Consider the following 23,478-nt stretch of genomic DNA (forward strand, 5'->3'; position numbering starts at 1 on the left):
TCCCCTCCCAGCCTTCCTTCCCTCCCCTTCCCTCTCTTCCGCTCTCCTTGCCTCCCTCCCTTCCCTCCCTCCCTCTTCTTCTGCTCTCCTTGCCTCCCTTCCTTTCCTTTCCCTCCTTCCTTCCTTCCCTCTCTCCCTTCCTCCTCCCCTCTCTTTCCCTTTTTTCCCCTCTTCTTCCCTCCCTTACTTCCTTCCCCTCCCCTTCCCCATCCCTCCTTTCTCCCTACCCCTTCACTCCTCCCTCACTTCCTTCCCTTCTTTTTCTCCCTTCCCTACTTCCCTCCTCCTTTTCCTCCTCCCTTCCTTCCTTTCTCCTTCCCTTCCCTCCCCTCCTTTTTCCCTACCCTGTTTTCCTTCTTCCTCCCTTCCTTTCCCTCCTTCCTTCCTCCCCTGCCTTCTTTTTCCTCCCCTCCCTTTCCTCTCCCCTCCTTTCCTCCTTCCTTCCTTCCCACCCTTCCTTTCCTTCCTTCTCTCGTCCTTTTATTTCTCCCTTCTCTCCTCCCTTTTTTCCTTTCCTCCCTTCCCTCCCTTCCTTTTGCTCTCCTCCCCTTCCTGTCCTTCCTCCCTTCCATCTCCTTTTCCCCTCCTTCCTCCTCTTCCCTTCTCTCCCTTCCCTGCTTCCCTCCTCCCTCCCTCCCTTTCCTACTTTCCTTTTCCTCGCCTCCCATTCATTCCCTTCCTTTCCTCCTTCCCTTTTCCCTTCCCTTCTTTCCTTCTCCCTCCCTCTTTTCCTCCCTTCCTTCATTCCTCCCTCGCTCCCTCTCTCCCCTTCCATGTTACATGTATGTCTCTACATAAATATTTAATGAAATGGAAATCAGGCTAGGTTCTCCCCTCTCAGGGTTAAGTTCCACTTCTGCAAATTGTTTTCTGCCCTATTTCTTTTCCTCTGTGCATCTAGACATTTTCTTGGCATCTATAACTCTTCTGAGGTTTCAGAAGATCTTCAGAGAATTGCTGGTAATTGACCTGTTTGGATTGCACATGACTGGCATTTGCTAAAAGATAATACAATCTTGCATTTTGTTAAGTGCTGGTTGCGATATTAACTTGTGGCGAAATCAGAATAAAGGCTCAAGAGACATTTAGACAACTTCATTTGTTCCTTACCGTAATCTCCATTATAGATGAAGCACTTTGGTCTCAGCTTAAGACATTCACATATTCTTTAACTTGTCAGCTCTGTTTGTCCAGAAATGAATACATCCACTTTGTTTCTTTTCTTTTTTAAGATGTTACTAGACACTACAGAAAAACAATCAACATAACATCAAAGTCAGATGATTTAACCTTCTGCCACTTCTCTAACCACTAAAGAGTTCCTGCCTGCCACTGCTAACTGGGTATTGGAACGTCTGTAAATGTTTTCTGAGAAAGCAGGATTATTCAATGAAGTTAAAGCTTATGTTGTCTCCTTAGGAAACAGGAATAATTAATAAGTCTAGATCAGCCCTATCCCAAAGGAGTCTGCATAAGCCCTATTTGTTTTAGGTTTTCAATGTAACAAATAAATCTTGCCCCTGGCAACAGTAGTATGATTCTGGAGGAACATACACATTTACTGCTGCTGTGATTTCATAACATAACCAATTTCAGCAAAGTTCCTCATATTAGCGGCCTTTTTAAGAGACAAAAAAATTAAAAATGAAATTAGAGCCTAAAAACAATGCATTCGCAGAAGCCAAGTGAGCACATGCCATCTACTTTGTATAACGTAAGAATTAAATACTGCTGATAGTTGCAAGTAACAGTGAAAACTCACTACACTGCCTTTGGGCCTGCAATAACCTGGAGGCTAATTAGCTGCAGAGAGGGCTTTTTATATTGCACTTTATATTAAATAAATTCAGCTCAAATCCATAGAGACCAATAAGCATTTTTAGACAGTGTAGCTCAGTTTCACCCCAAAATTGATCAAGCTACATAAGAGTCTGGCTTATGAGATGTGTGATTAATGTACTGTCCTCCAATAAAGCAGGTACTTAAGATAAAAAGAGCAAATGAGAGAGGAAAGTAGAGGAAGTCTTTTCAGTATATTTTTCATCATTTTCTATCTTTCTTAGGATTTTATTTTTATTTTTATTTTTTACCTCAGAGCTCTGTCATACTGCCCTAAAATGCATCATTTTAAAACCTGAAGCTGATATGATCAAGTGAGGAAAGTACAGAAAGCATACTTAGCACTCTATTTCAGGGCCTACCCAAATACCTCATTACATCTCAGCCAAATCTAAAGATGTACATTAACTAGAAAACTATGCATGCACAACACTGCAATGCTAGAGTGAAGAGCACAGTAGGGATGCCAGTGAGGAATTTCTGTGAGGGCAATGAAGTCATGCTTTGCTCACAGAAGCATCAATTAGGGTGCACACAGATCTATACACCAGTCACCAGAAAAAGCATATGCCTCAGCTGATAAGGATGATGAAATGGCATACAGTAACATCATTTACTATTAAAATGGCAAAACATCTTCAAAGAAAACCTGTTCCTTCCAAAATAGGTGCCACGTATGTTGATAATATCTGGCAGCAAGTGATGTCTTAAGAGATCTAAGTATCAACAGGAGGCTCCTCAAGCCCACTTGCCTAACTCACATCCTGTTCACAGAAAGGTACTAAACAGAGCAGAGCATGCAACTGGATCCACCAACAGCGAATGCTTTACCCCATACTTTTCCAATATCTTTATCCCAAATCCAAAATAAAGGAGTAGATACCAGTGGGGTTTTATAAAACTATAACAACTTATATAACTGTAACTATATAATTTGTCCCATACTTCATACCAGAACAAGTCAATTCTTATTTTGGACATTCAATGTAGTAGTAGTAAGGATCAAAATTTATGCAGGAAGAAGGTCAGCGAGACCTAATAGCTCCTCAAGTTATGGCTCCACTAATTAACACTATTATAATCTTCATTAGAATAGCTCTAGCCACAAATTAACAAGCAAGCTGTTTCTTTACCATTAGAGAGCCTCAACTATTCCCAAATGGAACCAAGCTGGTTCCACTACTTTCTCACAGGTTGGATAAGGCAAAGTTGACGTATTTTGATTTTCAGACATTCAGAATGGAATAGTAAAGTAGCTAGGCTTTTATTCATGGGCAAGTGTTTGACACTAATATACAACCTTATATTATATATATATATATAATATAAATATATATACATATATATATTTTAAAAATATATATAATCTAATATTCTTTTTTTTTTTTTTTTTAATACTTAGAAAATGCTTAGAGGTTTCTCGGTCTCAGGACTAAAGTAAGTCTACTTCATCCTGGAATTCCTGTATTATGAAAACTGTTGTTGCAGTGTTTATCTTGCCAGTGTGGTTGGTAGTCATTGGTGATGATATCTCACAACTGGCATCATTGTTACCACTGAGAAAGTTTAGGCTGAGTTCAGTGGACACAATGACAATGGGAAAAAAAACACAATTCCACAGTATTTTTGGAAAGCTGAATCTCATGAATAAAATGAACAGGTTAAAAAAAAAATTAGAATTCCTGCTGTAGTCAATCAAGAACTTTTGTTAATGAGGTCCAGATAGACTTACATTTTCTTAAAAGCATAAGATTTTGGATTTTTGCCTTTTAAATCATCAACTACTGTATAAATTACATTTGTAAGACCCACTGACTCCAACCAGAGAGACTGAGTTATGAAAGGACCAGGTAAGAGGAAGTGGAAAAAAGGACAAGCTATAGAATATCTATGAGTAAGATGACTAATATCACTACATATATGACTTCCCATTTCTTTAGCTTCTTTCATGGATATTCAAAGATAACAGGAGGACAGATTCAGAAAGAAAAAATGAAAATAGAGACAAATCATGCAAAGGAAGGCCATATTTACAAATGCTTAATATTACTTCAGGTTTATAGTAAATTACTTGTGAGTTGCTTTTTAGTATTAAGAGTTTTTCATGAATTCATAGGAGAGATGGCAAGATTATTAATGAACTAATAGCCATAGGAAAAAAATTATTTCTAACAGTCTCCAAAAATCTAGCAGTTTCACTTCTGTCAGTAAAAATGAGGTAATGTAGCAAAGTCCCGACTATGAGGAAACATAAGCAGATTTTTAGCTCACAGTTAAGATTCATGTTCTATCCCATGCTGTGTTGAAAGGGATATCTTAACCAGTTAAAAACTGCATTAAAAAAAAAAAATCTAATTTGTTTTTTTCCTTTTGTTATACTATTTTTTTAATTAAAAAATGTTTTTTATTCCAACACTATATAAATTTTGTCATACAGATTACATTTTCCTCAGCTTTAGTAATGAAAATAAATGTTTGCTTTTGTTTACAGCCAATTTCTCTTACAGATTCAGAATCAGACTATATTAATTCTAAATTCATGGCTGGAATTGAGGACAAGGAAGGCAAAATGAAATACGTTTTTTTTCTTCTAATTCGTAGAAATGTTTCTACTCCTTTTCTGTCTTTGAAAATCTTGGTAAATTTCTGTCTTTCAATTAATCTGACACATTTGTTTGAAAAGAACAAGTGGCAAAACGGAAGAACTTCCAGTTAATGTTTCATTTTGCTGCATTTTCTCACCACCTTTCTGGTTTGGTCAAATATACACTGATCTTTTAACCATCATTTGAGGAAGTTAACAAACTCATAAGCAAGGTAATGGATGCGTATAAAACAAGAACCATCAGTCACTTGTTGACAAATCAATCCCAGAGCAAATACCAAAATATTTAATTAAGCATTTAGATTTAGTTTGTGTGTTCCTTCTAAGCTAATGGTTATTCATTCAATCACAACGACAATGCTTTTTTTCCTACTCAAGTCTTCTCTGGTGGCCTATAACACTGCACGAGACATTTTAATATAGATGTACAATGTCACTCATTAAAATGTATTTCAACATTTAAGAGTACATTACTTTTCAAAAATGAAGATGCCCCCTGCTAACCTCCTACGAGAGCTTTTGTGTTTCATCTTTAAAATAAATTAGTAGTGCTTTAACACAGCCCAAGCTGCACCCAGGATAAGACTTGCTTACAAATGCACTTCTCTTCCGCTTGTTTCATGCATGTATTCAGAGCAGTTCTGTTTAATGTCACCATTTTCTGTAATCAGGACTGCCTTCTTTGGTTACTTAGAGGGGAATTTTATCCCCAAAGCCCCACAACTGATGTTATTTGTAATGCTACAGCTGTCATGCCATTAAATCAGCTTCCAGGACAGTGACTACTGATGCAATGAGCAGGCAATTTCTGCACTCCCTCAAAATGACCAGGAGAACCAGAGACGTATACTGGAATATATTACCTTATAGCAAATTCAAAGAATGTGAATCTCTCTCATGTCCACAAGACCAAACTCCTTCCCCATAAATGTAAAAAGCTCTTTAGCATTTGGAGAAAATTAAACGAAATACATCTTGCCAACAACAAATACTCAAAGGATAACTTTTGTTTTAATTACTATAGACATAGAAAAAAGAAGTTATTTAAGGAAGTCTGTCAACTAAAAGCTATATATAACTCCTGAGGAATTCCTTAGTGATTTTCCTGGTTAAACAGATTTCCTTAAAAATACATTTGTTTGCTGCACAGACTGGAATTATTGTAAAATCAAATAGTCATTTTTTCAAAAGTCTAACATGACTTGCAGTGCTAACACAGCACACACATTCACTGGACAATTTAGGCTTGTCGTATTGATCTTAAAAAAATGAGTAGGCATTACAAAGCCAATGTTTTTATCTACTGAGAAAAAGGCCAGAATGAAGTGTTAACCATTGGAGTTGAAGCTCCCTTCCTCTCATTGATTTCAGTAAGCATTTTTCCAGATCCGAAGGCTTTCTGTTATGTTCAGTGGTATTCCATTCAGGGCTGTGATCTCCACTGAAGCCAAAAAACAGCAAAGTTTGATCCCTTTAGAGACTCCAATTTCAGCTAAATAACCCAGGGGGCCGTTCCCCGAATTAGAATTGCAGAGTATGTACCAGCAGTGAGGGTACTACTGAGCTGCAAGTAATCTGAGATGTGCTCCAGAACAAGGAGAGCAACAGACCAAAGTGCATATAGTCCTAATTTTGTGCTATTATGAAGGCACATATACAGTTTTAACCTTTTGCTTCCTTCTAGATGAACTTCTTACTCAGCTTTACATTCGCCTTAATTGATTTCATAATATTTACGTCAAAATAAAATCTAAAAAAATGCTGTTCTGGTAATCACCTTTGCAAAGATTTATGGTTTATATACAATTTATAATTGAATGCTACTTTTATTTTATACCACAGTGCCAGTCTGCGCTGTTGTGAAAGACCTGTGAATACATATTCATAGGGATGAAATTCAGAGGTGATGGGCAACACAGACTAAGGAAAAGGAGCCCAGAGAGTCTGTATTAAGGTAAGTCATGAAAAGAGGAAACAGAAGAGGAAAAGCAGCTAAGTGAAAGGTATGTAACACCTAATCTAAAGTACATTTCTCTCTCTTTCAGCACAAACAAAACTTTTACCAGTTTCTTTTTATGGTTATTCAATGCCCACATTACCTGAAAGTGGAATTTACTGTGCTGAGTGTTAAACTCTAAGTTTTACAAATAAGCTTCTTTACGAAAATATTTATTATCTGTAATCTGAATCATCAGCTCTTACACTACCACTAAGTTCATCCCATTGTCTCTAAGGCGGTTACCATGAACATATGTCAACATATATGTCAGCCTCAGAAATACACACTTGTACTAGAATGACTATTTTCTGTTCCTTATTCCCTTGCCTCTATTTTCAGTGTATGTTTGCTTAGAACTTAGCTTCTGAAACAGAAGGACAAAATGAGTGATTCTGACAGCTGTGAAAAGATTTCCATAATACAGAAAATCTAAATGCCTCTTCAATCACTTTCTCAATGAAAACATCCCAGGATCAAAGAAATCCAAGGAAAGAGAAAAGATTAACCTAGAAAAGGCAAATAAGCAATTCAAGTGAATAAAGCTGGGTCTGTTGCTTCCTGCTTCAGCACTGTGCAAAAAGATCTGGGCCACAGTGCTACAGCTTTCACACGTGTGCAGGGTGGACACAGCTCCCCTACATGCAAACAGTGCATCAGCTTGTGTGAAGTGAATCAGGGCACAATTGTTTGAAGGAGGAGGGATGCACGGTCCCTGGCAGCTCAGAAGTGCCTTTTCTCTCTGGTTTCACGCAGCTGACATACCGAGCAGAGGCGCCAGAAAGAACATGGTGCTGTTATGGAAATAAATGACTTTGCAGACCCAACAGAAGGAGGTGGGAGCGAAAAAGCATCCTCACCCCCCGCCCCGGCAGCTGTGTAAATCTGTCCCTGCCAGGCGAGCTCCGGGAGGTGCTCATCGGCCGCCTCCCCGGGAGTCAGTGAGAGTTCAGGTGCTTACCGTGTCATCAGGCTTGACCTTCAGATGCAACACCGCCAGGACGTTTGTTTTCCCACAGCAGTGATTGCTTCAGTCAATTATTATTGCCCATCCTAGAGTGCAAACACATAAGGACTTGATTTACAGTGCAAAAATATACATCCTGAATTTGCTTCCTCTTTTGTTTTCGGACTGTCGTAGCATCTCCACCTTAAAGAGATGACAGCAAATTACTTCATAGGTAAATATATCTATGTATAGGAAGGATAAATAGCAGTCATTCAGGTCATTGTGGGATGAACGTTCAGTATAGCTTTGGATCAGTTATGTCAGATGCAACTATATATTTTAAGCTTTTTGTTTTAAATTTTTTATTCTTTCTGCTTTTCTTTGAAGAAATCAGCATTAGCAAATTTCTTAATTTGGAAATCTAACCTCTAAACCCATTTTAACACAGATTTAAGATTGCGCATTCAGTTCTTTAAGCAATGTTTAGGTATTACCAATATACTGAAAGATAGATGAGACAGCCTCATGGTAATACAGCTTTTAACCTTTCCTCTCCTCTACCATGACGGGGGAGAATTACAGTAAATGATGGTTACCTTGTCTGCAGTATGGACAATTGATTTGACCTCACTGCATCTGATGCTCTAATGGACTTTGTGGCTGAATCCCTGGAGATATAAAATATGTCCAAGTGAATTGGGGCAGGTTAAAGAACGGACCTGCTTTTCATGGCTGGCTCAAGCTATAATAGATCTCCCGGTTGTTCTGAGAAGAAGATTAAAAATGATCAATATCCAAATCATTAAAAAAAAAAAAAAGTGGTGGCTTCTGTAAATCTACTGTAGGTGGGTTTTTTTTCCTACTAAACACCAGAGGGGGGTGTCTGGGTTGATAACAGGAGTTTCTATTACAAATGTTTACTTCTGTTTACTCTCTAGTAGCATGTTCCTTTTTATATTAAGATTCAGACACACAGATGGCGTGATTCAGCATGCTTTCCTGAAGTCATACTTGTTTACACCATGAAGAGTCAGACCTTAGGTCTACTTAATATAGATAAAATAACAATACTGTAATATATTTCCTGAAGCAGAAAATAAAATCAAGGACAGATTTCAGAGAATGATGGCAACTATGATAACTGTGACTGTCCTCACAGTTCTGCTAGCCACAGTGTCTAAGACAAAAATAAAGGTCTAATTTAGTGAGGGAAAAAGAAAAAAAGATTTTTCCTTGACTGCTCTGAGTCCCTCATTTGGCAAAGTGCAATTCAACATCTTGTTTATCCTTTCCCACCCTCTAAGGAACGTCTCTGCTCTTTTCCCACCAGCACACAACTGAGCTCAATATGAGTGTAAGCCTGTCCAGCCTCTGGAACAGCCAGGAGAAAAACTTTCATGCCCCACAGCTGGAAGCTCACCCACAGACCTTCTTCTCTACATACAGCAGCAATGGGCCAGGCAACTTCAGTGGGCTTATATGTATGCACATGCTTAGCTTCCTGTAAAACCCAAACATTAAGAAGACAGATCTACAGCTGATCCATTTGAGGCATGCATGTATTGGTTTGTATTGCACTTACTGAGTAAACTTGAAATGCAGAGGAGCCCAAATCTCTATTCTGGACGGTTTGAGGTTGTTTGGATCTGACATTTCTGTGTGTTCACTGACAGAAATAAGCTAATTATGAAGCTGTGTTGGAAGGTGGATGCCCTTTTTCCAAGTTTTGAGAAGTGTCTAGGCAGAGTAATTGGAGTGCCCTATCCCAACTGCATTAGATAGATTTAGTGAATGTGAAAAATCTTCATTAGTAAGGAAGAAATGTGTTTTTAAGTGCTAAGATAATTCCACATAACATTACAGTTTGCATCTACACCCACAGTACACAGAGATTCATGCAAATGTCCAAAAATTGAAAAAGCTTTAAATGTATTTTATCTAATTGTTCGTTGAACAGTATTTAACTTTTGCTTTTCACAGGTTGTTTTGAAATCTGAATGTGTAATAACTCTGAATATTTTAATTTAAGCTAATGTGCTATTCCTTTATGTAAAAAGTAAAGGAATTTTGAAACTCTTTGCTGAATACTCTGAGATTGTCTATACTCTGTGGCTAGCACTGAGCTGAATGCCTAGCATCCGTGCATAGAAGAGGGAACAACTGCTGCCCCTCCGATCCAGCTATTCTTGTATCTGGAAACATTGTCAGGTGCTACAAGCATCACGCCATCCGAAAGGCCAAAGTTGAGTACTACGTTATTGGAGTAGATGACACCTTATTCTTATTCTTCAACAATTCTAACAACTTAGAGTCCCTCGTTGTCCCTTTATGAACACAGATGTCATTGTGAGGGGGGGGACAGCCAAAATGACAAGAAGGTGACCTGTCAGTGAACTCAGGAGCAGGTGAGGCCTGTCAGCTTCTAATTTGAAACTGGTGTCAGTCCTGAGGAATGGCTGGTATAATCACATTTGTAACTGATATCCTATAAACGCTGCAAACATTCACAGTGCGCCTGTTATGAGTAATATGAAATTAACAATTCGTGTTTATGACACAAGACACCAACTGAATCAAGTAGGTCTCCGTAACTAGATCAGCTCCGTCTGTCTTCTAGAGCAGCGCATTGAACTGCTTCAGCCAAGCCAAATTACTGTGTGCTTATGTTACAATAGGCATTGTATTTATTTTGAAGACAAACTTTTGTAACTAGGTGTAAAGCGAGGATCTCAGAACTAGCTTCTAGCTCAAGTAATTACATATAAAACTTCTTTTGCTCGAGCCCAGCCATTAAGATGTTCATGACTTTTAAGTTAGAGTTTGGGACCTAACAAATCACATGTTGTATCTCACATTTTCTGAATAACTGAAGGGAAGGCTCTGTGTAAATCTTCTCTCTCAGACACATAAATTACCAGCTGCATGAATACTGCCATTAAGACATGCAGACAAGTGCAAGGGGTGGGGACAGGGCAGGATGCCCAAAAGAGGTGGAGTTACAGAGAAAACAAGGCATTTGCTCACTGAGTAATTTATGCCTAATCTGCCTTCACTGTAGCTGAGCAAGAATGAAGACCATGAGGCAGTGTGTCAGGCGCTCTCATTTCACTACCATCGAGGCATTTTTCTGCAAATTAGGTGTTTTCTTCCTATTTCTAATCATTTCCACCTGAATTTTTTTATTAGGAAAAATCAAAATCATAGTATGTGAAGCAAAGATTTGAATTGAAGTTGCATTCCAGGATAAACTGAAACTCAAGTGCATTTCTCATTTGAAGACAGCAAGATCTCAAAATCCTTTGCATAATTATTTCCAATGCAAACTGACAGAAGCCCTAAAGTTCAGTTCCTTTCCTGATTGCATTGCTGCTGAGCTTGGTGCATAGATTAGAAGGTCCTTTCCAATGAAATGCAAAAGAAGAACCAGACAAAGAATCTGCAATTATTACACTGGGATTTAGTTAGCAGAGCTGAAAAAATGCGAGTCCAAATTCCAACTAGCTAGTGGAGCTTTCTGAGCAGTTTTGTACACCTTCATATAGGCAATCCAGGGGAGCTAACAGCCTGCTGTAGCACTCTTTAGTGGTAGGTAAATAACACTCATTTCCATTTTCTACAGAAGAACTGCACCCCACAGAGCTTCAGCAATGTAACCAAGGCCAGGTACAGCATTACAGCTGTGGTTCAGACACTGACATCTCTTGTCTTCTGACCCAGCACTGACACATCACACTTCTAACGTTGCGTAGTTCAAGTTGCTGGCCATGGATACCACCTAATCAGCAAAGTAAAAGTACGATTTCAAAACCAACCTACAAAACTGCTACAACCAACCTACGAAACTCCATCGTACCTAAGGCCTAGCTCTAAATTTCACAATCACACTCCACCACCCAAAAACTCTCCTGTGAGAAGCATCCTTGACTTTCAGGAGTCAGGGCTGGAAGCTGCACCCCATGCAGTTGATGCAGTCATCTCTCAATATGTAGAACTTCTCATGTTACTCCAATGGCACAGTACAGTTGTTTAGTGTTTGGATAAAGTACTGTATGGGAATTGTTGAATCAAGGCCTGAACCACTGGTTGATCAGCTGAAGCAAGGACTGGGTCAGCTTTAGGAATACAGATGAAGGCAATTCAGCTGTGTGACCTGAAAGAGCGGAACCTAGCTGCATCTCTCTTAGACCCCATTTAAGGGCTGACTAAGACTAGCAAAAGATCTCTTTCCAGAGATCCCTCCTCTGTGGAGCTTTTCATTGCAAGGCTAAATTTTTGGATACGAGTGAGCATTCCCTCCCTGTTTGTTCCTTTGCTATCTCACTACGGTACTCTTTCCAACTGTACCTTGTTGACTGTACGAGTACAGAAAACTCTGGTAGCTATTCAGAGCTTTTCTAGAACCTGGTAACGTATGTTTTAGTTATCCTCCTACTTACACACGTATAATTATTAGAATTCCCCGCATGGTTTAGGAGGAGAGCTGGCCCTGTGTAACAAGGCCCAGCACAGCAACAGGTTTCTGCAGCACCAAGTCAGCTCCAGGGGCTGATGGGCAGTGGCACCACCTCATGTAACTCCCAGAGCTGGTGGGGCAGGCACAGTGCCTCGACTGGATTGCTGCTGTAGCTTACCTGTAGGAGCCTTCTAAATCACTGGTCATATAAAATACTCCTCTGCCAAATTGGTTATGGTTTTGATTATTGGCTGTAAATGTCCATTATCTTTTGATTTCCTTGCTAAGTAAGTTTGTGTGTGTTTATGTCTTCTATGGCTTTCATTAGAGTAACACTAAGATCTGGCATAAGATCAGAACAGAGGAACTTATGATTATTGATTAAAAACTAATCTTAGCTTCCCACAGACCTTCCTTGTAGCCCTTGTACTGCTGACATTAAGGAGCAGCTGGCACCCCTCAGCTCAGCCCGTTACCTGCAAGGATCCCCTGAACACATTGCACTGGCCATGGCAGTGCTGTAGAAAGGAGGCTGCAGTGGGCAATTCCGAGCTCCTACTTCCAGTGCTGAGCCCACGTGAGGCTGCCAGAAAATCAAAAGAAAAGATGAAGAAGAAAAAAAAAGTCAACAAAAAACTATTATCTTTTCTCAAAAGCAGAAAGTGGAAGAATGAGACTCTGGCCTTTGTGGTCAGAGAGGTCTGATCTGAAGACTTTGAGAAAATTCCCCATACATAGAAAGAAGCAGGAGAGCACATCTGTTTTCATGACAGAGTTCGGTAATATTTTGAGCACTGAGATCTTGCACTTCCTCTTATCTCACAGCACCACTTTCTGTTCATACAATTAATATTGGGGAAGTTACCATTCCCACCATCTTTCATTTTCAAGATAAACAAAATCCTCCTTTCAGGGTAGTCTTGAAGAAATGACTAAGGGCAAACTTAAAAGCAGGCTTACCCCAGCGAAGAGATGGGAAGATGGGAATATTAATGTATGGCCCAATTTTAATTTTATTCATTTCTAGTACATTGGGGTAGGCAGAATTGGAGTAGGAAAAAAGGAAGCATACGCTGAGACCATGAACCAATGACTGGGGGAACAGTCTGGTTCAAATCCTTGCTCTGCTCAATTCCATTGCAGGTTTAGTGACGAGTTCATAAATAACAGCTCTTTGTTGACTGTATGGCTCCCATACACGAGTGCCCTAATCACTGAAGAATTTTTTTTTCCTTTCTATACAGGAATTTCATCTGCTTGAGAACGTTTCCTCTCAAAACCGATGCATTTACAAGGTTAGTGCAAGCTTTGGTGACTCAGTATTTTCTTTAAAAAGAATACCACAGTATTTCAGTCAAAAACCATAATCAGCATGAACTCAAATGGCACAGATTCCTAAGCCCTTGGCTGCATGGCAGCCTGCGTGCAGCCCTGGGGCAAGTTTGAGCGCTACAGCAGTGACCAACAAAAAACCCTTGAAGCAGAAAGGCAGCATTAAAGCCATCCATTAAGCAGTGTTTATCTTTACTGTGAGGTGAATTACAAAACTCCCTGTTTTGTGTTTGAAATTTGAGGGCCTAAGAATCCGGGAATGGTACCTCAGACACAAGCTGTTACAACAGTAGCAAAATTGATGGCTGCATCTTACCTGCTGGAGCCCTTGTTCTCCTCCTACTTCGCCAGGAATCAGCACAGCAGAAACAGTGGGATGCCCATGACTCGCAGCCTTTCCTGTTTCTTCTCACTGGTGCAGTCCTGCAGAAGGACAATTTAGATTTATTCAAAGGAGAAAGCATGGAAGCAGACCTGAATGCATGTGACAGAGCTGGAGGCATCCCAGTGTAATTAATGAGCAGTGAAACAAGTAGTTATTTATGTTGCATATTTCTAACGAATGGGAATTAGTCATGTCTTTGATTCTTAGGTAGCTATTTATGCTGCTTATCAGATATCTGAAAGGAAACTGTACCGAATATTTTCTAGTCCAAGGAGGACTGGGTGGCTAAAACAAGATCTAACTTGTGCTTTGGGCAAAACATTAGGAAACTAGTTTCCAATTTTGGAAGTGTCTGGATGTAGTTTTCCATATTTTTTTCTTTCTTCGAGTTTTCCTGACTTCAGTCAGGAGGTGAAATGCCAGAAATACCCAGAGACAACATATCCAACAAGAACGCTCCCCCCATGGGCGTAGCAGCCCGCCGGGTGTTTTTCCAAACCACCTCTGAACTCTGAACCTCCAAATCATTCACAGATCTCTTCCACTGGGAGATGAAACCACATCACTGCATGGCTGCAGGAAGGAGCGTGGTGGGGAGCCATGAGGAAAGCTGTATTTTCCATTGCCTTCCTGAGCTGGGATGAGTGGTGGCCACGCTCACTGCATCAGCCTCTGCTCGTGCTGGGTGTTGTGAGGGATATGCACAAGCTGAGCAACATTAATTCTGTGGTCACCCAGAGCGTGAGCACTGCCCCGTTTCTGCTCCAACTGAAGCCTGAATGGAGCTTAGCTGGGAGAGGCCTCCATTTCCCATTACACGATGGTATTTTCTATTAGACACTAAAGCCCTCTGTCCCTCATGATAAGCTGGTTTTTATTATGAAATATAACAGTTGTATTTTACACGGCTCTTCTGTACAATGCAATTTACAGAGTTGTTCTGGTGGCTCTGTCATTGACAGGGTGCCCTTTAAAGCAGAACTTGTAGCACACTGAAATTTTCATGATTCTAAGCTAGCGGGAAAAGAAATATTTCAATGGCTGAAAATTCCAGTTAGGTAACTATTATTGAAGTGTGTACAAGATTGCATGTCAAAACATTTTTATTGTTAGCTGGTAGGGATCACATTGACTGACAGCAGCAGTTTAACAACTGAACCACAGTGCAGTTTGTTATTGTACCTGTTTCTCCATAGAACAGCTCTATATTTTAGCAACTGCTATCATTTTTAAGTTACGAAGCCTGTCTTTAGAAATGCATGTTCCCTCTCTCCCACTTTCAGTACCTTTACCAAGTTGGTACGAGTGAGTAATAAAAGGAATTTAAAGTGCTTTAATTTTGCCTTGTTACATGGCATTATATTACCATGGCCTCTTAATAACATAACAAATACATACAGGAAATACAGCTGAAGTGAGTATAGAATCATTGAGAGGAGGGGGTGTTAGGTTAGGTTGGTGGGGGCTACTTGTGGTGGCTTTTTTTCCTTTCTTTGGGAAGCGGGGGGTTGAGGGGAGTAGAGGGTGGTTAAGATGACACCCAATTGTGTTCCTATAATTATGCAGTTAATTGAGACACTACAAACAGAGGATTAAGTGGAAAGCAGAGTTCTGCATCAAGCTGAGATATTAAAAAGAAAACCACTTAACAGAGCAGAAGAGAGACAGTAAACTTACAGCAGCACAGTAGTTTTTCTCACAAAAAAAGTTGCCCTTAAATCCCCCTGGCATTACTCATACATGACTTACGCTGCACAAGCAGCCCGCAGGCGCACTCCGCTAGGTGGCGGGGCAGGCGCTGCTTGCGCTGCAGGGATGGCTGCTGGCTTCCCTCAGCTGCTGCCTACGCCTATTGCACGTGTTCTGTATTGTGCGTGTGCTCAATATTCGCGAGTTGATTGTTATCCTTACATTAAAATATTACCTGCACTCACTCAGCCATCCTGAAAAATCCCGAATTCATTTGCCTTGAGATTTTGCAAGCCATGTGTGTGGCTACTTACCAAAAAGTCTTGCATATGATCACATTTGGAGGTGGAAGTTACTCCGATCTGCTGCTATGGGCTGCTATAGCATCTGCGTATTTATCTTACTATTTTAAACCCTCTTCCCCCCCCCCCCCCCCGCCCAAAAAAATAAAAGTTGTTTTCAATGTTCTTACAGTCTACCTCAGCATAAATATCACAACTGTAAAGCAGAATATTTGAAAGCTACAGAAATGTTTGGGACTGGAAATTTCTGTTTAGAGGGGTGTACTTGTACTTGTTCAAGCAGGATGCTTTAACAGGCAGTGATGCTAACTATGCTGCCAGCATTGCGCCCATGCCGGTTCTTGCTTCTGTCTGTTCACACAGATAACTGGGTGCAGAGTGGCCGTGACACATGGCTGAGCTGCACATCAGAGGTGCTGCGACTGCTGGGCTCACCTGAACGTATTCCCACATGCTGTGCCCTGCTGGCACTCTCACGGCTCCACACAATGTCTGCCTTTCACCCAACATCACACTTCAACACCATGGCATGGCTGCAGCACCTGTTGCTGGAGGACAAATAAGGAAAGGAAATGGGAAAGGAGGTGGTGAGCAGAAAAGTAAAGCGGTCTCAAATAAGGAAGCCCTTTATTTTCCATTTGTCTTTGAAGACTGATGAATGTGCACCAACTTACTTGCATAGCTTCCACGCGAAAGAACTGTCTGTTTTGAAAAGGAATGCAAAGATTCACTCTTGGGCAGAGAGATTTCAAAGCAGTGAAGCTGCTTGGCTCTTAAAAATGTTTTTTAAAAGCAACACTAAAAACTATAATAGGTAGCAGCACAAATAAGACAGCATTAATGAGTACAGTCCTTGCTGGTAAACCACTGCTGTGCTTTTGAAGTAAAAATGTCAAACTGTTTTTGTTTGTTTGCTAGGAGTCCATCTCTGGCTTCCTCTTATTTTCATTTGAATGGGATTTGGACTCTGCCTGTCACTGTGAAGTAGATTGGAGAAGAGTACTGTCAACACAGATGAAGATTCAGTTTGAATAAAATTAAAATAATTAAGTTCTGTTCAACATCAGTTTGGCTCTGCTTGAGTTGCCAAGACTCCTTATACAATTTGGGATGGGGGTTGGGGTTTTTTTGGTTGACCGTGATTTCCTTGGTTGGAATGATACGTCCAAAACCACCATCCAGGAGACTGAAGGTCTTCCACCCAAGGGCAGTATCTGTTATCTCCACATTCGGGTTATTGTGTCCAAAACAGGAGATATCAGCTTTGGAGGAACACGATTTCAGAGTATTAAGCAGTTCCAAAGACCACTTAGACTTGATCTCCAAATGCCTGAGATAGATACAAGCCTTGAAAGTGACCCTCGACACCCTGGGACTTTTTCTGTGGAAAAAGCTGAAGCACCCAGGGGGTGTCTCCTTGACTATGCTGCTGAGTCAATTAATTACGGTGCTCTAAATGAAAAGAAGCTTTGGTTAATGTAGGAGAAGAAAAAATAGTACTAAGGTTAACAGTTTGTGAACATATATGTTAAACATATGCACGTTCCTATGCAGCAGGAAAAGAAAAGGAGTTAGAGGAGAGCAATTTTATATCCTAGTGCCTATTAGCTGGGCAGAGCAAGGAGCTGAGAAGACATACCCAGGAGCAGCCCACAGCTCTGCAGTGTTGGTCATGCTGCCAGCAGCCTGCTGGTACAGCGACGCCACACTGATACGCTACTGCAGCCCAGCAGGCTGCCAGGGAACTGCTGTGGGAGCTGGCTGGGGCAGCGACAGTGCCCAGCCAGCTCCCTGCCATCAGCAGCAAGCTCAGCAACACACTGAAGCTGGCTGAACTTACACCTTGGGATGGTTCAGTGTCATGTGCTCAGAAACAAGGAGAAGCTTTGCTAGACTGTACCAGCAGTACAGAAATGCTATATGGACCTGGCATTTTGTCTCAATTACAGATAATCCTAGCACTGTGCTAGCAAACACCCTTAATGAAAGGTAGGGACAATACATTTTTTTTGGCCTTGTTTAAGCATCAACATTTGGGTTTTTATGGAAAAATGCTTCACAGAAGCAAAGATAGGATTTAGCTTTTTCTACCTCTCTTCATTTCAAAATTTTCATTCCTGAACTTGCATAAGTTCACTGAACAGTCACTGTGGCTCATCTACTGTATAAATGCTTGCAGATCACACTGTGCTGTGTGATGTTTTTTCACAGCATTTAGAATGTGCAGCTGCATATGGGAATGTAGGAGGGGTCAGCATTGAAGGGGTTCACATTTAGCACTGCCTACTGGAATCCCAAAACTAAAAATGAGCCAGAGGAGAAGAGCAGCACTTTGTCTTCAATTCACTTATGGTCAACAGGCAATTCCAAGGATCTATGTCTGATTTCACAATTCTACAAAAGCACCCCTGCAAATCTCTTTCAATCCACAGCAATAAATTTGTAGGCACCAGATGATTGGACTGAGATCTGAAATTAATATTTACTTTGGTCCATGAGGCATGTACCAACTATCTATAAGCAGTAACCTAATCAAAACTATCCATGGATTTGAAGAATTCTGTTTGAAGAGAACAATCACAAGATCTATAAGCATTCTTAAGTTTTCTGCCTCTCGCTGATTTCAGTACAGACAGTCAAATTGAAGTTAGATCTGTAAATGCTTGCCCTTATTGTATTATTTCTACAGACACTAATGTGCCAGAAGTATTTAACAGTAAATAGACTTAGCATTAGGAGCATGAATTTGAAACCAACACAGTTAATTTATGTGAAGCCTACTTTGTGATCACAGTTAACAAATCCAGAGTTTTCACCAGCAAGACAGACACCCAGGTCACTCAGCTGCTGTGGCTGGTTTGTTTGCCATTTGCCTTGTGAATTCAGCTTACATGCCACAACACTCAGTAGTCACGTTAGCGATAACTTCTGGGACAAGCTGTTCATCAGATGACAGACTCAAACCACATAAGAAGCCTCAATCTTTTAGTCAAAAAGCAATTTTGTACTTTTTTTTCTAAGGGCTGGGTTCTGTATGAAGTTCTCGACTAAGAATAGCTCACCCTGCCTATCCAACCCATGGGCTGCAGCAGTGCTGTGAGTGGTCCCATACAACCATCCCCACACAGCTCTGCCACTCACCCGCTGACCCCAGACACTCCCTGCTATTCCATCCATGCAGTACTGTTATCCCATCTCCCTGCAAACATATTGGGCAAATTCATCTTTTTTTTTTTTTTTTTTCCAAATGTCACAGATATCCTCCCTGTTATTTAGATAGAGAATAACAGACACACACTGATGTGGATGTAGCTGTCTGTATTCGATTCTGAATACCTCAAGCAGCACCCCATAGGGTTACGCATATGCCAGTCTTTACAATCTTTTTTTATTTTTGAGTGCAACATGAATTTGGGTGTAATCAAGCTATGGCGAGGTCCCCTTGCAATCAGAGGAGCAAGATTAAATATGGCTGTATAAGCCAGCACTGATCCACTGAGAAGTGGGCAGTCTGGACCACAGGTAAGAGTGATGTCAGTTTCCGTGCTATGAGTAATGATGTAATGTGCCCCCCCACCCCCCCAATGGAGGTTACCCATATTGTTCAGAGCTGCTAGCACTGGATTTAGCTTAAAATCTAGGTTTAGCGCCTCTTAGAATTGGATCCAAACTTGTATTTCATATCAAAGCATGTAATCCCATAACAATTCTAGCTGTATGGAACAAATGAGTATAATATTAGTGGTTTAAAAAAAATTAATTAATTAATTTAGTGGACTGTAGTTTCACCTTCACAGGAAATACTTACCTTGTGATTGTGCTAGTAACATGCTCCTGATCATTCTGCAAGGTTGCAGTGTAGACTGTGGGTCTTAGAAAACCAATCTCCAGTCAAAGGGTCCCATCATTGATTTAACATTTAACAAGAAAATGACATTTGTCAGAAGGTCATGTAGCCAAACTTGCCCCTTCTAGATAGAAGAAGGGAATGCTGTATTAACAGCTCAACGTATCTTCAGGTATCTTTAATCTCTTTCCTTGCACTCGGTTCTTCTATTGGGCAGTCAACTAAAGTCAGACTCACCTCATTGGCCCAGCAGAGCAGCCTGCATTTAGAGGCAGAAAAAAATCCACATCTTTACACTGTTGACCTTATTGTTCTACAGACTGTTGATTGCAAGTCATCAAGTTTCAGCAGTTCAGACAGATCAACCTCTGGAAAAGAGAAGCAAAAAGAAGGAATTAACCGATATACAGGATGAGGACACTGCTTCAACTGACTGACAAACGCCACTCAATTTTGCATCATATGAATGTGCCCAGGGTCATATGAATGTGCTGGGGCTGCAGGGCAGCACTAATTAGCACTTCTAGCTATTTGGTTGCTGGTGGGCAATGGAGAAGGGAAGGCAGTGGGGGCAGGTGGAGCCCATGGAGGTGGGATGAGACCACCCTGGACAGACACCGTCCCAGGCTTAAATGTCCCTCCTTAAAGGGGCAGGTGCCCAACAATTTGCTCAGCTCCAGCACAGAGCAGAGGGAGCTGTTCTGAAAATTTTAAATGAAGAAGAAAAATAAGGTTTGGCTAGAAGAAGGAATTTGCAAACTTTCATAAACACATCATGGGGATTTATTTAAATACTCTTTCAAAACTTGCATAACAAGGAAGTTAGATGCAGATAATTTTTATGCATCTCACCAACACTACAAACAAGACCCATTTTTCAATCACAGTATTGAAAATATGTTTCCTCCCTTGAGTTACACATAGTCAAGATTGTCACAAGGTTTTTTTAAAAAAATTCGTTAAGCTGGGAATATTTAAGATAACTTTCAGAAGATCTGTCTACGTTTCACCATTTTAAGTCTCCTTTCATAATTATGTTTAATGCAATTTCTGCAAAACAAATAAGATCACTCATTTCCCATAGGCATTCACCCACTGCAATGAGCTCAAACAAAGACAATGGCAGAGATAAGCAGCTGAGAGTGTACAGCCATGTCCTTCAGCCAAGCAAACCCCCAGTTTTTTTTGTTGGTCCTTTACAGTTCATCATTCAGAGCTGTCACATTTCTCACCTCCCAGAAAGAAAAATCCCACTGGAAGACATCTAGCAGAGCTTTCTTCCCCTCACTAGCAGCCTTCTGCTATGCACACAAGCCACAGCTTAATGCAGATGCAAACATTTCTAACAGCTTTTCCTTAAAGTACCTGCTTTTCACTGGCTCAGCTATTTTTGATGTTGTTATACTTTTGAAATGAAACTTGAGATTCCACCTTTCATTCAAAATGTGGTGGAAATTCCCTAGGAAATTGTTTCATATTCTTTAGGAATTGTCGCATTTTCACAAGAGTTAAAGAAACTAAACATCTACATTATATGTCCAAGTTACATGTAATTTAACAAGGGTTGGATTAACAACAGAAATAATTCAGAAAAGTATGTGCTTGTGATTTAATTATTCAATTATTCCCTTCTACTATTCTTAATAAATATTTAAATATTGCACACAGCAAGATAAGTGAAATGTCAACATTGCAACATGGCACTGATTCAGGATGCACATTGGACTCGTCAGGCCTCTAGGACACAAGCTAGACAGCGAACATCAAGTACATTTTTTGATGAACTATTTGCAAATGAGATGTATTCCAAATGTTTGCTCATTTAATTAGAACATAAAAGATGATTTCCTTGGCTGGACCTTGCTTCTGACCCTTCTTGCCTCTGTGTGGTTTGTACAATTCTTGGCTAATGAGATATAGGATATGTACTAAACATTTACACATTAAAGGCATCCTTCATTCAGCATGAAGGTGTTGATACATCAAGGATACCTCAAACATGCTGAGATTCCAGCAACTTGTCAGACAAATTAGCACCTTACCAATCGGGGGTAAATTTGAGTTTCACATTTCCCCCTGGTGGGAAGAAAAAAATCAAAAATCACTGTAGTTTAATACTTTCTTTGTAAATATGAACACAGAAGGCCTTATAACCTCTGTAGTGTAAATTACAGCCCTCACTGACTATCTGATTTTTAATTCATTGGTTTTAAATGATCCTAAGCAGTTTACAGCAAGTCTGTTGTGTCATTTCTCTTAGGGCAGACAATTTTATTAAGTCTCTCTCTTTTACAAATATTTAAACTCCATATCTATATATATCAAAATGGAAGGTCTTAAATTTGTATGTTCCATTAACATTAACTACCAGTGGCTTTTAACTCAAACTCTAAGGGGTATGTGGAATTAAAGGACTGTATAGCAATGAAACTATGATGGTTTAATATTTTTTTAAGCTGACTAGTCCTGAAAATTAGTGGATAAAGATTAGGTTAGGACTAGTGCATAAAGATGCAGATTGCTGGCACACTGCATGAGACATTCAGAATGCTAGAAAGGCCTACTACCTGGTAATGCAGCCTAATAAAGTATCCCAATAGACTGAGAGTAAGGGTAAAGTCAGCCATAGGTACTGCAGACACTACAGCATGAATCAGTGACCATCCAGTGCCTCTGAATCACCAGACATTACAGCATGGACTGAGGACACTACAACACATGCTGCTACATACACTCAAGATTTGAGAAGAGAAGGTTACTATCATAAACCTCAAAGATAGGAATTATTTAAGCATCCAATAGCTTTCTGCAACTTACGTAGCTGAAACATTTACCGCACTGTGAACGCATCACAAAAACACACATTTTCCAAAATTGTGAGGTCAGCAAATGAAATCAACTTGTAACCTGTGCAGGAAGAGGCCTGAGCTTTCTATGGAGACCAGGTGTGTACCCACAAGTCATTCCTTACTTTCTCCTTGCCAACTTCTTCATTCTCAAATTCAGATATATATTTTTTTAAATATGGAAAAGAAATAAGTAGAAAATCTTCCCAGTTGCAGCTGCTTGAAACTCCTTCAAAAATTTAGTAATTATCACGCTAATGGACTTTGCCATCAGCCTCTCTCTCTTTATTAATAAACCCTAGTATCTAAACAAAACACACATCCATCCCTGTTCCACAGGGAGCGTGACTGTGATCCCACATCCTAACTTCTTATCTGAAGAAAACTGAAGATTAATTTTGTTATACTATATATATTTGTTCATCCTATATATTTGCATGGAACTTCAGAGCATGGCTCCCTACTCAGTAACATACACAACGTATATTAAAACATTTGCATACTTTTTCGCCTTAAGGTTAAAAATATCCGAAAGATATCACATTTTTAAATGCTTACAAGAGAAAGAAATACTGGCTCCCATGCATAGAGTGACATGACTTATAAATATGCGGTTAAAAAGAAATGATTTACAGACAAGATAGTGAATCTGTAACTACGTGTTTTAGCATTTGACTAAAACAATAATGGCCAGCACTAATTGCATGTGGTCTGTTGCACAGCTACTGGAATCAAACAGTAAAGAGGATCACAGTTCCTTATTAGTTAGGACCACCTATGGTGATGGAAAGCCTGAATGATCAAAGAGAAGGCATTTTTATGCTCCAAATGTTGATATACTCTTGAGCTTTCCAGCACAATTTAAGATCCGGTATGAGCACTTGACACACTAACATAACATACTGGACAGCACAACACATGTGATAATAGACTACACAAGCTTTACTTGCTTGAAAAAGAAGTGAATATTCAGTACTATTTTCTTGTTCCCTATTGCATCGCAGAATAATTCTCTATTATTACCAGAGTGGAACGACTTATATTCACCTACTTCAATCAAACCTAGACTAGTTTTTGTTCCTAACACTGTATCATCAGAGATCCCATCACTGCTATCCAGTGATCACTGGATAGATGATGTAAAAAAACAGACATTATTTATTTGTAGAAATACAAAGTAATCCAGTGTGATTACTTATCATTTGTACTTGGTCATCCAGGACTATAGACTTGTT

The 23,478-nt window shown here is 40.0% G+C and overlaps 1 protein-coding gene and 1 long non-coding RNA gene across 22 annotated transcripts in view; one reads left to right on the forward strand and one right to left on the reverse strand.

The window, feature by feature from the left end:
- The window catches only part of LOC104912305 (uncharacterized), a 263,480-nt gene extending 246,867 nt beyond the window's left edge, over positions 1–16,613 (forward strand). For 15 of the 21 annotated variants that reach the window (XR_014885096.1, XR_014885093.1, XR_014885099.1 and 12 more), the window contains 4 exons: positions 3,242–3,276; positions 6,287–6,398; positions 8,720–13,137; positions 16,469–16,613. The gene's annotated coding sequence lies outside the window, so the exon portion shown is untranslated. Of the gene's footprint in view, positions 1–3,241; positions 3,277–6,286; positions 6,399–8,719; positions 13,138–14,093; positions 14,897–15,913; positions 16,439–16,468 lie in introns of those variants that run through there. The other 6 variants (XR_014885088.1, XR_014885094.1, XR_014885089.1 and 3 more) reach the window with 6 other exon arrangements.
- Positions 13,120–23,478, reverse strand: part of LOC146543698 (uncharacterized) — a 29,362-nt gene continuing 19,003 nt past the window's right edge. Inside the window, exons 4-6 of the long non-coding RNA XR_014885105.1 lie at positions 19,635–19,765; positions 15,986–16,098; positions 13,120–13,597 (exon numbers count right to left, since the gene is read on the reverse strand). This is a non-coding gene — a long non-coding RNA (uncharacterized LOC146543698). The remainder of the gene's footprint in view (positions 13,598–15,985; positions 16,099–19,634; positions 19,766–23,478) is intronic.

Source organism: Meleagris gallopavo, chromosome 10, assembly GCF_905368555.1.
Source record: "Meleagris gallopavo chromosome 10, MGAL_WU_HG_1.1, whole genome shotgun sequence".
NCBI lineage: Eukaryota > Metazoa > Chordata > Aves > Galliformes > Phasianidae > Meleagris > Meleagris gallopavo.